Source organism: Musca domestica, unplaced genomic scaffold (assembly GCF_030504385.1).
Source record: "Musca domestica strain aabys unplaced genomic scaffold, Musca_domestica.polishedcontigs.V.1.1 804, whole genome shotgun sequence".
NCBI lineage: Eukaryota > Metazoa > Arthropoda > Insecta > Diptera > Muscidae > Musca > Musca domestica.
Window position 1 is genome coordinate 48484 of NW_026712411.1, and position 16011 is coordinate 64494.

Consider the following 16011-nt stretch of genomic DNA (forward strand, 5'->3'; position numbering starts at 1 on the left):
CGAATATCGGGAGGTGACGTTACATGGGGGCTTTACCAAGATGTGGACCTGCACGAACAATTTTCTGTCGTAGGCTGTAGTATCCATTACAAACTTCAAATACCAAATTTGAAACTATTCCGGTGAATAAATTCGCTAAAATAATCAAAATATCGAATATCGGGAGATACCGTCATATGGGGGCTATACGAAGACGTGGACCTACTTGGCCCATTTTCAATGCGAAAAGTCCTGCAGACATAAAATACATTTGCGCAAAATTTTATCAATTTACTTCAATTCGTTCGCGAGCTAGAGTGATTTCCACAGACGGACAGACGGACGTCCCTATATCGACATATAATTTTATACTGATCAAGAATATATGTATATTGTGAGGTCTAAAATGTGTATTTCAAGGTATTACAAACGGAATGACAAACTTAATATACCCTCCATACTATGGTGAAGGATTATAAAAATAAGGACCCTTTCGGATTCGTAGGCCAAACCTTTTGAAGTCATTTATATAGCTTTGACCTGATACAAAAGGACCCCAACATTTTGAGATATATTTCGCAGCATCTAAAAAAAAAACTTTGACAATTTATAAAGAGCTTTGAACTACTTCAAATTGGATTAAACCATGGCCCGGGACTTTTTGCTAAAATTCCTATCACCAATGTAGCCTTTCGAAACCATTTCGGTGAGGTTACCTGCAAAAAAATGAGATTTTATAGCAAAATTTCCCAAAAAAATTAAAAAAGGCGATTTTGGAAAGGACCTCCTCTATTTAAGGGTAAAACGGGTTTTAATTATTTTTTCTTTTCGTTTTTGTCATGTCTTCGATTTCGGAAAGGACCTCCTCTATTTAAGTGTAAAACGGGTTTTAAGTATTTTTCTTTTCGTTTTTGTCATGTCTTCTCTTTAATTTCAGCAAATTTGGGAATTTTGAGTTCTTTTCTTGCAGAACCGATACTAGAAAAAATACCACATTTTGCTACAGCCCGCCCATGTTTAAATTTATCTCCCGATTTTTGTTATTTCGAGGTGTTTGGCTGTATTTTCCAGCTAGTAGTTTGCTTCCTTTGGGGGTAGTACCCCGTCCGACAGAAGTAATATTATATGAATTAATATTTCAGAATAACCCTCATGTAACGGCAAAACTCCAATTCAAAATTTTTCAAACTCTCGGAATAACAAAAATCGGGAGGTTCCCTTAAACAAGGGCTGTACCAAAAACTTGGACCTGTATTGAAATATTTTGGCTAGTAGCGTATCTAAATATTTTCAGACCTCTCGACCTTGGACCTGTATTGAAATTTTTTTTGGTTCGTAGCATATCTACATATTTTCAGATCTTCCTTCTCCACACCACTGTTCTCAATTTTTTGTTCGCATTGCGGTCTAAATCTTTCATCATTTCTTTAAAATGTGTTTATCTCACTTAAATGTCAGTCCTGCTCAAAAACGAAAGAGGATCACTTGATATAAGGATTACACACACACACAGACACCACGAATCGTACAAAATAAACAAACAAACAAACCGAAATGAAAAGATGCCAACACTTGTCAATATAACAACTTGACACTTGCCACAATACCAGCGATTATGGTTTTGCGAAATATCTGGCGATGCCCATAACAAAAGAGGGGGCCCAGTGGAGCATATGTGCAAGAGAGGGAGAGAGAGGGAGGAGGGAAGATGGCATAGAGGGCCCCAACTTGTTTGTGGCAAACAACGCTTGTAAACAATGTTCCTGCATGTGAGTGCAAAGTCTCAAAAAGGAGGATGGGGGTTTCACTGGAGACTTGTGAGATATTGACACCTCTAAACATACGCCGACACACACATCGGCACATACTTGAAATAAACACATCGAGAAGATTTTTTCGTCTTGGCCTTCCTTCATTCTTCCGACTAATTCCAGGAATTTCCACACCGTATGGTCCTTGTTTTTCAACCATTCCTCCGAAGCTTAAAACAAATGATTTGATTTGCCTTTTTTAATATTTTATGAATTTATGGATGAATGAGGGAGCATAAGGATATCGAAGGATTTTTTCCGTATTCGGTTCGGTATCAAAACAATGGTATAAATAAGTAAACAAAGGAGCTCAAAATCCATTGATATGACAAGGCATTGTCTTGGCATTGTTGACATTGTACTTGGTGTTCCTCCCCCCACCAAGTAAATCGTTTCCTCCAGGAAAGAACGTACAACAACAACAAAAAAGTACACTGAATCAAATTTCCTTTCTTTTCACCGTTTATATCGAAGAACAAAATAAACAAATAAATAACAAAAAAAAAATCGAAAAAAAAAAAACGAAAACATCGCAAAACAGATTTGACAGCGCAAAACATACCTTGTCAATCGTCGTCAATCAATATTAAATTACTTACTTTGGTATTTATTGCGATTACTCTATTGTTTATTTGTTTGTTTGAGAGGTTGTTGCTGCTGTTGTTGTTGTTGGTTTTTTTTTTATTATTTTATCGTTATAATCAAATGAAAACAGAATCGGAAGCCCAAGAATGAAGTATTGCGTAGCAGCAGCAGCAACAAGGAAAACAATTGAATCACATTCAACAAAGTGTATTTTTGGTTTCACATTACATATCGCGCCGAATAGAGGAGGACACAGCGGACAAAAAATTACGTCAGCTGATTTGATTGCTATTATTGGATTTCCTTGAAATAGCTAGAAGTGTTTAATAATTTAGCAGGAGTGGTAAATTGAATTAAAATGAATGACAGAAAATCGAATGGAGGAATTGTTTTTGAGCAAAAAAAGGAGAAAAAACAATTGATTTGGATGAAATAATAGGTTAATAGATATGAATGGTGCATACTTTTAGGGGCTAAATATAATTTTTATTTAAAATTAAAAGATATTGTGTTTTCAAAAACCGAGGAATTGTTTTTAAACACAAAAAAAAAAAAAAAAAAAAAAAAACAGCAATTGATTTTGATGAGATAATAGGTTAATGGACGTCAATGGTGCATAATTTTAGGCGTTAAATACAATTTTTATTTAAAATTAATAGATGCTGTGTTTTCAAAAACCGAGGAATTGTTTTTAAACAAAAACAAAAAAAAAACAGCAATTGATTTAGTTGAAATAATTGGTTAATAGACATGAATGGTGCATACTTTTAGGGGCTAAATATAATTTTTATTTAAAATTAATAGATGCTGTGTTTTCAAAAACCGAGGAATTATTTTTAAACAAAAAAAAAGAAAAACAGCAATTGATTTAATGAAATAATTGGTTAATAGCTATGAATGGTGCATACTTTTTGGGGGCTAAATGTAATTTTTTTTTAATTAATAGATGCTGTGCTTTTAAAAACCGCGGAATTGTTTTTAAACAAAAAACAGCAATTGATTTAGATGAAATAATAAGTTAATAGGCATGAATGGTGCATACTTTCAGGGGCTAAATATAATTTTTATTTAAAATTAATAGATGCTGTGCTTTTGCAAACCGAGGAATTCTTTTTAAATAAAAAAGCAGAAAAACAGTTGACTTAAATGAAATATTGTGTTAATTGCCAACAATGGTGCATACTTTTAGGAACCACATATAATTTTTGGATTAAAATTAATAGATGCTGTGATATTAGAAATCGAAAATTGTTTTTTTTAATTTTCCTAAATTAAATATCCTAAAACATGTTAAAAAATGGTGCATACTATTAGGAGCAAGAGGGGGTTTAATAATTTAGAAGAAGCGGTAAATTGAATTAAAATGAAAGACAGAAAATGGAATGGAAGAAGTAAGAAACAATTGATTTAGTTGAAATAATAGCCACATGTGTTAATGACTGGTGCATACTTTTAGGGGCTAAATATAATTTCTGTTTAAAATTGGAAAATTGTCTTTTTATAAAAAATATTCCAAAACATGTTAAAAAATTGTTCACACTGTTAGGGACGAGAAGTGTTTAATAATGTAGGAGTGGTAAATTGAATTAAAATGAATGACAGAAAATGGAATGGAGAAATTTTTTAAAAAGAAGGAGAAAAACAATTGATTTAGTTAAAATAATGTGTAAATTGCCGTGAATGGTGTATACTTTTAGGGGCAAAATATTTTTTTTTTTAATTTAGAATCGCAAATCAAAACAAAAAAAATACGAAAATGGTTTGTTTTAAGCCTTCCTTAATAAAATGCTCCAATATCTAATGTCTAAACAAAAATATACTAAAAATTTGGTATAATTTTATGCATATTAATATAAATTTAACAGACATATTTTCAAAATTCCTCCGAAAGTTTGAGACTATCGGGAATATTAAAAATGAAACATAAGGAAAATTCCTTTATTTAATTAGAATCATATATGGTGCATAATTTTAGGGGACCATATAAACAGCTATGAGTTATAGATTCTATACAGGTTTTTTGCTATTAGAATCTTGGATTTTATTAAGAATAAGTTTTCAAGGATTGATTTGAGGATTATCTCAAGAACTGGATATACCAGCTAAAAATACAGATTACCAAGGAATATAATTTAAATTATTTCGAGAAAAGATATGCATTTATGGTGCACTCTTTTAGGGGCCCATACTTTTTTAACTATTAGTTAAACAAAAATTGTTTTTGCTTAAATTCCTTAAGAAAATCCATCAAGGAAAGGTTTTAAAAGGTTTATACATTTTAAAAATGGTGCCTACTTTTAGTCTTCTAAAATAAAGTGAACAGTTTCTTTACCAATTATCCCACTGGCAGCTTGGGACTACTGGGAACTCCACAATTTTTTTCCAACTTATTCCATATCTCTTGAAGAAGATGTTTTAAGACTTTTTCTGCAAGGACTGATTGGATTTACAGAAATTTGTCTCTAAAGTATATCAAGGATTATCAAAGTGAATTACCTTGGATTACACTTTGAAGAGCTGCCAAAAATTCTGGAGAGGATTTTTCAAACAAAACTAAAATGTTTTGTTTGAATAGTTCAGGTATCATTTAAATTTCAAGGAATGGTGCATAGCTTTAGGCGACCATAGGAACGGAAGCTACAGTTTGGACTATTCAGTAAATGGAAACCGGTTTCGGTAGACTGCCAATTCAAGGTATGATCTAAGAAATGTATAGTATAAATATAGGCATACTTTTAGGCGCTTAAAAATGTAGCAATTGTTTCACAAATTATAATACCAAATATTTTTTATTTAAACTTTTAAAATAAATATATGATGTATTGTTTAAGTCGTTCGAAAAAAATAAATATTTGGCCAATAGTCCCCCTGGAGAATAATTATATTTTTAAACAAATCTTCGGATTTTTTTTTAATATTTTCCAAGGGCGATCAGAGCTCTATTCGAAGAGGTCTTCTGGTGTTTTTTTTTTTTGCGGAATACTCTATATTCGAAATTCTTGAAAGACAACTATAACGTTTTTTGCCAATTTTTTAAGGATTTTTTCGATTGAAATTTTTTGATTTTAATTATTTTTTTATTTATTTATTTTGGTTTTTTTTTTTGAGGAGTTGTTGAAAGACGATTAAAGCTATAATCGAGAATTTTTTTAGGAATTGTTAAAGGACTATTCAGGTTATATTCATAGACTTCTCAAGGTTTTTATTGTTGGAGAACAATAAGAGCTCTACTCGTGAGCTTTTGAAGGTATTTCTGGAAAACTAAATACAACGCTTTTGTTGAATTTCTTAATATTATTTATGTTAAAAAAAGAACTGATATAAATTATTCGTCATTGCAGAAAATATAATTTACCTTTTCACTGAGATTACCTGGGTCAGAGTAAAAAAATAAAAAGATTTTTCAATGAATTTTTATATTGATGTTTTCTCAATTCTTCCAGCATTTACTAACTCTTGGGTTCTTTTGCACAAAAGAAATATTTCAAAAAAAAAAAAAAAATAAAATAAAACCTGGTCCTAGGGGACAAAACAGCCCTGTAGCTGTTTTTAAAAGAAGAACGATTCCTTCTTAATAAAATTGTATGTAATGGGAAATTATGTCCAAATACACCGGCGGATATAAATTTAAGTTATATAATATGAATGCGGCATACTTTTAGGCGATATGAAATAAATCGTATTTATACCCAAGCAAATATTCCACAATAAACAATTTTTGATATTGTATATCAATTCTACATACATTACATTAAATTCTTGAAATTTCAGTTTAAAAATAATATTTGTTGCATACTTTCAGGAGTCCAAAACAATTGAACAGGTGTTCTCTTAATTATTCCACCATGAACTAATACCAGGTTTCTTTTTCATGAAAAAATTCTCTAAAAAAATTTAGTTAGTTAATTAAATTTACCATAAAATTCCCGCAATTATTTATATAATTTTTTTTATTTGTTTTGCTCATAATTATTTAATTATAAAAATTTGTTATAAGTTTTTTTTTTGTACTTGCCCAAAAGTCGTTCGCACAAAAAACGAAAACTAAATTCATTTCGTATTAAAGGTAAATTGAATTCCACATACCTGCAAATAGAACAAAAAAAGAAAGAAAAAAAAACAACAATTAATATGATTTAAAACAAAATTTTAATTTCAGGTTTTTTTTTTTTTTGTTGCTGCTGCCACAATTTCACTTAGCTATGTGAAGCGTGCAAGAACGGAGAGAGAGAGCGAGAAATTCATTTAAAATATACATTTTTTTCATTTATTCCGTACAGAGCTCACAAAGTTAGAGTTGGAAAAAAACAAAGTTTCGTAGTCTTGTTGCCACTGATGTTACACTTGTTTTCATATCCTTTATTTTCGTTTATGTGTGTGTGTGTGTGTGTGTGCGTGTGTGTGTGTGTGTGTTTGAGTCCTTACCACAGGGAATAGCATTTGCAATGGCTTTTGAGCCCAGGTTTTGGTTCGATGACGCTATGTAGGTTAACGCAAAACAAAACCGGTAGTATTATGGCCGAATGCCATTGCTTTGGTGTAATTGTAAAGGTGTGTGTGTGTGTTTTTTTTTTTTTTTTTTTTTGGTGGCTAAATGGAGGGTATAGCGAGGGAGAAAGAGGGGCCAGAGACAATCAGAGGATTTGGTGTAAATACGAAATATATATACCAAAGAAGCCCTAAATATTGCAATGAGGAGGATAGAAGCAAATATAGGCAATATTTTTGATTAGGGAATTTTTTATAAAGGATGAAGATAGTTTCAACTTTTTTCAAGGGCCTACAGAGCAAAACGTTAATGATTTCAAAAGGACGGAACAATAGGCCAGGGTTTTAAAAGGGGTTTTTATTGAAAGGATCTTTGAAGTAATAAACATTGATTTTCAAATTAACTCTCTTCAGATTTCGTTTTAAGGACATTCGAAAGAACAAAGGTGGCCATTTTAAGATTTTTTTTCTAATGGAAGTACATTGTTATAAATATTATATTTATATATTTATTATATTTGGAACTTAAAATATATTTTTTTTGAAAATGGAAATTTTAAAGGTTATTTTCTAAGGATCATTGGGAAAATAGCTTGAATTGTTTAAATTAATTTCCTCAAGGACTTTAGGAGTACTAAACGTGTAATTATAAGGAATTTTAGGATCATTGTTTCAGCACATTCAAAGAAAGGATATAGGGTTTATTTTCTTCATATTTTTTAAGGATATTTTGAGAATTTCCTCAAATCAATATTCTTCCAATTAGATTTACACCAAATTTTGCAGAATATTTTGTTAAGGACTACATAGTAATTATCGTGACTTGCTTTTAGAATAAATTTTCAAGGACCTACAGAGCAATCAACGTAATTTTTTTTTAAAATATATTTGAAGGGCATACAAGAGCAATAAACGTCGATATTTTCAGTATATCCTCTAAGTAACTCCAGACTATAAAACTTGGAAATTTAAAAATATTATTTTAAGGACCTGCAGAGCAATAAACGTAGATTTTTTTTTAATATTTTTCGAGAACCTATGAATTATCAATTGTAGAGTTTAAAAAAAAAATTCATTATATTCTAAGTGGATTTAAAAATATATTTTTTTAAAGGACCTACAAAGCATTGAAAGTGGATTTTTGGGAAAATTTTGCAAGGACAAAAGTGGATTTTTTAATGGAGGACAAACACTGTTTTTACTGTTATTTTGTCAAGGATAAAAGTGATTTTTTTTAAGAAGTACAAGGCAGGATTTTTAAAAACATTTTCTTGAGGGAAGTCTGGGACTCATAAGACCGATAAATGTTTTTTCTTTTCAAGGACCAAATGTGAATTTCAATAAAATATTTTTAAGGGCAAATTTGCTTTCTAGGACCAAACGAGGACATTTCAAGGATACTTTCCAAGAATCACGCGTGCATCTTTAAGAATATTTTAAAGCGGCAAAAGTGAAATATATATGAAACGGGCTTTCAAGGATTTTTGGATTTTTAAGATAATTTTTCCAAACTGATTTTTTTATATTCTTGAAGGACCTTTTTAATATATGTTCTAAGGACTAAACGTGGATTCTTTAATAATATTTTTTTTGAATATTTTCAAAAATTAAATATGGATTTCTTAAGGACGAAATGTGTATTTTTAAGTGCTTGAAGTTTTAAAATCAAATTTCTTTAGAATAAATTTCCAGGACAAAACCAGGATATTTTAAAAATATTTTGAATTTTTTTTAATAATATTTTTCAAGGGGTCATCATCATTAGGAAAATTTCCTCAAGATTGACTTTTTGATTCCTCTTTTTAAAGGACTATAAAAGTAAAAAATTAAATTTTAGAGGACATTTCAAGGATACTTTCCAAGAATCACGCGTGGATCTTTAAGAATATTTTAAAGTGGCAAAAGTGAAATATTTAAGAAACGGGCTTTCAAGGATTTTTGTATACCAATTTCTAAGGATCAAACATAAATTTTAAAAATATGTTTCAAAATCCAAATTTGTAATATTGATGATTATTTTTCATAGACTCAGCTTGGATTTTTTAAGATAATTTTTCCAAAGTGATTTTTTTATATTTTTGAAAGACCTTTTTAAAATATGTTCCAAGGACTAAACGTGGATTCTTTAATAATAATTTTTCAGGGTAAAATATTTTTTTTTTTTTTTAATATTTTCAAACATTAAATATGGATTTCTTAAGGACGAAATGTGTATTTTAAAGAGTAGTTTTCAAAAATATTTTTATGTGCAACTCCTTGAAGTTTTAAAATCAAATTTCTTTAGAATAAATTTCCAGGACAAAACCAGGATATTTTAAAAATATTTTGAATTTTTTTTAATAATATTTTTCAAAGGATCATCATGATTAGGAAAATTTCCTCAAGATTGACTTTTTGAGTTTATTTTTAGAAGGACTATCAAAGTAAAAAATTAAATTTTAGAGGATATTTTTTTTCACAAATTTCAAACAAAAATTTTTGAGGAACTGTTAGATGTTGTTAATGGACTAAAAGATCATCTAATCGTAATTATTTATTGAATTATATTGAGGTCCACTATTGTTACAATTTGTAGTGAAATATGTTTTCTTTATACCCTACACCACAAGGTGGTCAGGGTATTATGTCTTTGTGCATTTGTTTGTAACAGGCAGAAGGAAACGAGATAGACCCATAGTTCCTTTTGATGATCTGCATAGAATCACATTCTGAGTCGATTTATGCATGTCCGTCCGTCCGTCTGTCCGTCCGTCCGTCTGTCTGTCCGTCCGTCCGTCCGTCCGTCCGTCTGTCCATGTATTTTTGTAAACAAAGTACAGGTCGCATTTATTGCCCGATCCAGATGAAATTTTGCTAAGATCTTTTGTTTGGCCCAAGGACGAACCCTATTGAAATTGGAGATAATCGGTCAAAATTTAGATATAGCTCCCATATATATCTTCGTCCGATTTGCCTTTTATTGTGCACCATACGTGTAATATCAGCCCGAATTGTATGGAATTTTGCATATTCACCCAAATTAAGCCTGAAAATATGTGTGCCAAATTTGATCGAAATCGGTTCAGATATAGCTATAGCTCCCATATATATTTTTCATCCGATTTGTTATTTTTGTCCACCGCCGCCTTAATATGCACTCTGTAACAACAATATTTGGGGAAATATATCAAATGCAGCTCAGAAATACCTTTGCTAAATTTTATCGAGATCGGTTCAGATTTGGATATAGATCCCTATATATAACTTCGTCCGATGTACCATTTATTGTGCACCAAACGTCTAATATTTGTTCAAATGCGATGGAATTTGGCACATACGACCGAATTTAGTCTAGAAGGAAGTATGCCAAATTTGGTGAAGATCGGTTCAGATATAGTTATAGCTCCCATATATATTGTTCATCCGATTTGTTGTATTTTTTACCTACAGCCGTAATATGCACTCCGTAACAACGATATTCAGGGAAATATATCAAATACAGCTCAGAAATATCTTTGCCAAATTTTATCGAGATCGGTTCAGATTTGGATATAGTTCCCATATATATTTTTTATCCGATTTCAAACTAATTTCGCACCAAATGGGCAATACAAGTCAGAATTTAAAAGATACAAATGCTTCGGCATATTTAGTCCTTTGATTTTTAAATTATAATTTTAATCATGGCGTGTATGATTGAATTCTCCCAAAAAAACTTTTAATTATTAAGTGGAGCTCAACTAAATTAGCAAAGTGGTGTAGGGTATAATAAAATCGGCCCCGCCCGACTTTAGGACTTTCTTTACTTGTTTTTTATAAATTTTGATGAATGAAGGACTTAAAGAGTTTTATCATAGTTCTTATGCATTTTTGAAGGTTTATTGAAGAAGTTTTTTAGAATTATTTTTTTTTTAAATTAAAAAATTCCCTCCCAGACCTCTGCTCTTCTTTCCAATATCAATATCCAATAATCTTACCCCACCCTTTTATACAGTTTGCTAAAATCCTGTATTTTTTCCGTTTAAACTCTATTAACGTAACAATGCTCCGAATATATGTGTCAGCAGAGTACTATTCTCCTATGTATGCATATAGATCGTATATATGTAGTTGTGTATAAACAATTCAACCTGCTGGCAAAGACATCATGAAATGTAAATGAAAACAACAGCAACAGCAACAAACTTGTTTGTTTTCGGTTTTTTTGTTAACAAACATGCAGCAGGTTTTTGTGGCAAGGACTATGACATATATCACACACAGACAAACACACACACATACACCCATTGCGATGAATGGTTAAAGAATCAGAATCAGTTTTCCATAACGGTATTTTCCTCATATGCCCGGGTGTGTGTGTGTGTGAGCGTATTTTCGTTACAATTTTAAATTTCCAGAAAACGGTTATCATTAATATCGCTTAAAAGTTAAGCAAACACGATATTTGAATTATTCATGTTCGTTCCAAGAACAAGCCCCTCTCTCTGTGTGCATGTGTGTAATTTTCCTCCGGGCAGGATTTCCCAATTCCATGCCATATAGCAAGCAATCCTTGTGTATTCAGCATAAAAGCAAGTAATTTGTATAATTTATATGTTAAGTATATCTTTGCCAAAGAGAGAAAGAGATGTGATAAGGGCTCATATCTGCCGAAAAACGAGAAAACGGAGAAGAAAGGATAAAAAAGGATGTGGAGCTCTGTTGTTTCCGTAAAGAGAAAATAAGTCGAACATAAAGTATTTAACATGTGCATTTTTAATTATTCTCTCTATGGCCGCGTTTATGTAGGTTAAAGGGAAGGGAAGCGGAAATTCTGACGAATTTTAATGACTTTTTCAAGGATTTTCTTAAAGGTGTATGGATAAGGAATTGATAGATAAATAATGGAAATTTTTCGTTGTGCAAAACAGAGTAGGTATTTTAAAGGTAAAATAAGTTAAAGATAAAGATATTGATTCAAAATTTATGAAAATTATATCGATTAGCTTTTCCCGTATGAAAATGGTCCTTAGATTACAATTTTCATGTGGAAAAATACTTTGTATACACTTTTTCTGTTGGAAAAACGGATTTTTTTTTTCAATGGAAAAATTAATTGATTTTATGGGAAAATGCCTATTCTGAAAATATTGTGTATCAAAATATTCGAATTAGAAAATCTTTTCTAAGGAAAATATTGATAAATGACCTTTTCTCATGGGCATGCCTGTAGATAGATGATCTACCTTACATAAATTGTGGTATATAGAGGTGTGGGGTACCATCAAGTCGGCTCCGTCCGATTTTTGACCTGCGTGTACTGGATTTTATACCCTACACCACATAGTGGTAAGGTTATTATATCTTTGTGCATTTGTTTGTAACATGGAGAAGAAAGCGGCATAGACCCATAGTTATTTTGAGAATCTTCACAGAATCACCTTCTGAGTCGATTTATGCATGTCAGTACGCCCGTCTGTTCGTCTGTCCATGTATTTTTGTAATTGTCATGTATTTTGTAAAAATATACTTTTTTTTTTTGACTCAAAGTCAAACCTTATTGAAATTGGTGAGAATCGGTTCAAATTTAGATATGGCTCCCATATATATCTTCAACCGATTTCGGATCAATTGCGCACCAAATGGCCAATATACGCTCAATAGACCTGAATTTCGGTACATCTGACCGAATTCAGTCTAGAAGCAATTAAATCAAATTTGGTGAAAATCGCTTCAGATATAGCGATAGCTGTCATATATATGTTTCATCCAATTTGGTGCACAAGTCTCTCACATTCGTAATATCCATTCGACAACAATGATAATTGGTACTAAATATCAAATCCACCCCCGAAATACCTCTGGCAAGTTTTATCAAAATCGGTTCAGATTAGGATATAGGTCCCATATATATCTTCAAGCGATTTGTTTGTTGTGCAAATAATGGCTAATATAAGTCCGAAATGGAGTGAATTTCGGTACGTACGTTTTCATTTGGTGGAACTCGGCTCCGGTATATATTTTTTATACCCTCCACCATAGCAGGGAGTGTATATTAAGTTTGTCATTCCGTTTGTAACACCTCGAAATATACATTTTAGACCCCACAAAGTATGTATATTCTGGATCAGCATAAAATTCTATGTCGATTTAGCGATGTCCGCCCGTCTGTGGAAATCACTCTAGCTTCCGAACGGATTGAAGTAGCTTGATAAAATTTTACTCAAATGTGTATTATGTCTGCAGGACTTTTGGTATTGAAAATGGGCCATATAGGTCCACGTCTTCTATTTCAAATTTGGTATTTAAAGTTTGTAATGGATACTACAGCCTAAGACAGAAAATTGTCTGTCCAGGTCCACGTCTTCGTGTAACCCCCATATAACTGTACCTCCCGATATTCGGTATTTTGATGATTTTAGCTACACTATTCACCGGAATTCTTTCAAATTTGGTATTTGATGTTCGTAATGGACACTGCAGCCTATGACACAAAATTGTCTGTGCAGGTCCACATCTCCGTATAGCCCCCATATAGCTGTACCTCCCAATATTCGGTATTTTGGTGATTTTAGCGACATTATTCACCTGAATTGTTTCAAATTTGGTATTTGAAGTTCGTAATGGATACTACAGCCTACGACGGAAAATTGTCTGTGCAGGTTCACGTTTTCGTATAGCCCCCATATAACTGTACCTCCCCATATTCGGTGTTTCGATGATTTTAGCTACATTATTCACCGGAATTCTTTCAAATTTGGTATTTGAAGTTCGTAGTGGATGCTACAGCCTGTGAAGGAAAATTGCCTGTGCAGGTCCACGTCTTCGTATAGCCCCCATATATCTATACCTCCCGATATTCCGTATTTTGTAGATTTTAGCGACATTGTTAACCGGAATTGTTTCAAATTTGGTATTTCAAGTTCGAAATGGATACTAAAGCCTATGAAAGAAAATTGTCCGTCTTCGTATAGCCCCCGATATTCAGAATTTTGATGATTTTAGCTACATTATTCACCGAAATTTTTTTCAAGCAAGTCCACGTGGTCGTATAAACACTAAAAAAGGCTACATTCGGTATTTTTAAGATTTTAACAGAATTTTTAACGGATTTTCGTTTTTTGAAAATTGCTAAGTTCGTTCCAAATAGAGGAGGGTTTTCAAAGTTCGGCTCGGCCGAAACTACATCTTTTTTACTTGTTTTAATATAATCATGCACTCCAAAAGATAAAAATGTCTCCGTCAAATTTAGTGAAAATCGATTGAACATGCCTCCCATATATTAATACCCTCTGGCTCTAAAGGCGATCGTATCATGAAATCTGAAAGTATGTGCTTGTAGAGCAATATCGTGTAATGCCAACCCGACAAGGTCCTGATCTTCTGAAGGTTGAACTCTTAACGCCAAATGTTGATAGGTGGTATGATCTACTCCAAATAAATTCTATTGTTACGGGAGCTCTACTAAATAGCGGTCTAGGGTATCACATTGTCGGCCCCGTCCGTCTTTTGACTTTTTCATTACTGGTTTTTTATTGAATTATCATTAACCAATTGAATGAAACATATACCAAAGAGATTCCCAACTAAATATTTAATTTCATGAAAAAAAATAAATTTTAAAACTCCTTCATTTCAATTTCCTTTTTGGCCAGGACTCCAGGACCCCTTTCCGCTACTTCACAAATTTTGCTTATCCCATGATTTATTTCCTAGGTAGCAAAACATATCCTTATTATTTATGTTTTGGAATTTTTATTTGCCCTCATTTTTTTTTTTGCCCGCCTGGGATAAAGCCTTCCTGCTTAAGGTGATTTTGGGTTTCTGCCTCCTGTGGGGCTAAATTTATTGCCGTTATAATAAATCGCTGGAAGAGTTTTCATTTTTTTTTTTTTGGCAAATATATTTCTTGAACACGCACATAGGTGTTTAGCATACATAAAATATGCTTATGTGGCGGAATAAAAGAAAATACAAGAAGCGGGGCAAAACTTCATCAATGGTGTCTGATGAATTTCCGTTTCCTTACACAAATAACCACAAAAAAAAAAACAAAAATAATAAAAATAACAAAAAAAAAAAAAAAAAATATGAACATAATTCCATAACCAGCAATTGTGGCAAGGGAGTAGGTAGGGGAGGTGATGGGAGCCAGGTTTCGTATTTGCCTGGCATCTTTTTGATGATAAAATCAATAGAAATACCCAGTTGGAATAATACCAGCTTGCATGTTTGCTGGCCATTTGTAACGATGTTAAGGTTCAATTTCATTGCCTTTCAAATTTAATCTTCCCACTCCGGCCTTTTTTCCCTTCCTTCGCTCATTCTCTATTCCTAATCATTATGCTAAGCCAACGAACATCTGCTTAATGAATAAAAACCAAATATTTATCAACTTGTAAGGCAGTTTTGAAGAGTCCTGGCAAAAACCAAAGAGGAGAAAAAATAAATAAAGAAAAATTGGAAAGGAGAAGTGGAAGAAAGAGGGAATGAAAATCCTGCCTTAGCATTTCCCCAATAACGTTTATTTACAAAGCATCATTAAAAATCATTGATATTCCTTATTCCTGGAAAACTTTCAGGCCACTAATGATAATTACCATAATTTTTGCCGCCCACAGCGTATTTGCTTTCAAAATTATAATGACTTGTGTAAAAGGCAATTCAATAAAATGTCGGAAAAGCAAAGGAGAGAGGGAGAGAGAGTGAAAGAGAGAGAGTGAGGGACTCCTGGGTTTTCACATAAAGCAAAGTCAGATAAATTAAAGGATAAATAACAGCCCCACAAAAAATGTGATTTGTAATCATTAATAAAGCGATTAGTATTAATCATTTCATATCATAGAGAACCTAAAAAAATACCACCAACAACAACTTCGATAAAGGAGTTCATGAAAATTCAATATATTATTTGTCTGCAATTAAAAGAGAGTGGGAAAAGTGTGGGAGAGACTAAAATAAATACACAAGTCAATTAAAGGGAATTTCCCAATTTTGTTAAGTGGAAGGACGTGGGAGGAAAATTCGAGACCAATGGACTTTTCAATTTTATACCCTCCACCATACATAGAATGGAGGGTATATTAAGTTTATCATTCCGTTTGTAACTCATCGAAATAATAATCCTCGATATACAAAAGCGTACAGAGTGAGATGAAAAAAAACTGCAAATAACTTCAGATTGCTGTCA

At 32.1% G+C, this 16011-nt stretch overlaps 1 long non-coding RNA gene across 1 annotated transcript in view; it reads right to left on the minus strand.

Moving 5' to 3' along the window:
• Positions 1-6338: 6338 nt before the first annotated feature.
• LOC131806665 (uncharacterized) overlaps positions 6339-16011 on the minus strand; it is a 46795-nt gene continuing 37122 nt past the window's right edge. Inside the window, exon 3 of the long non-coding RNA XR_009344133.1 lies at positions 6339-6461. This is a non-coding gene — a long non-coding RNA (uncharacterized LOC131806665). The remainder of the gene's footprint in view (positions 6462-16011) is intronic.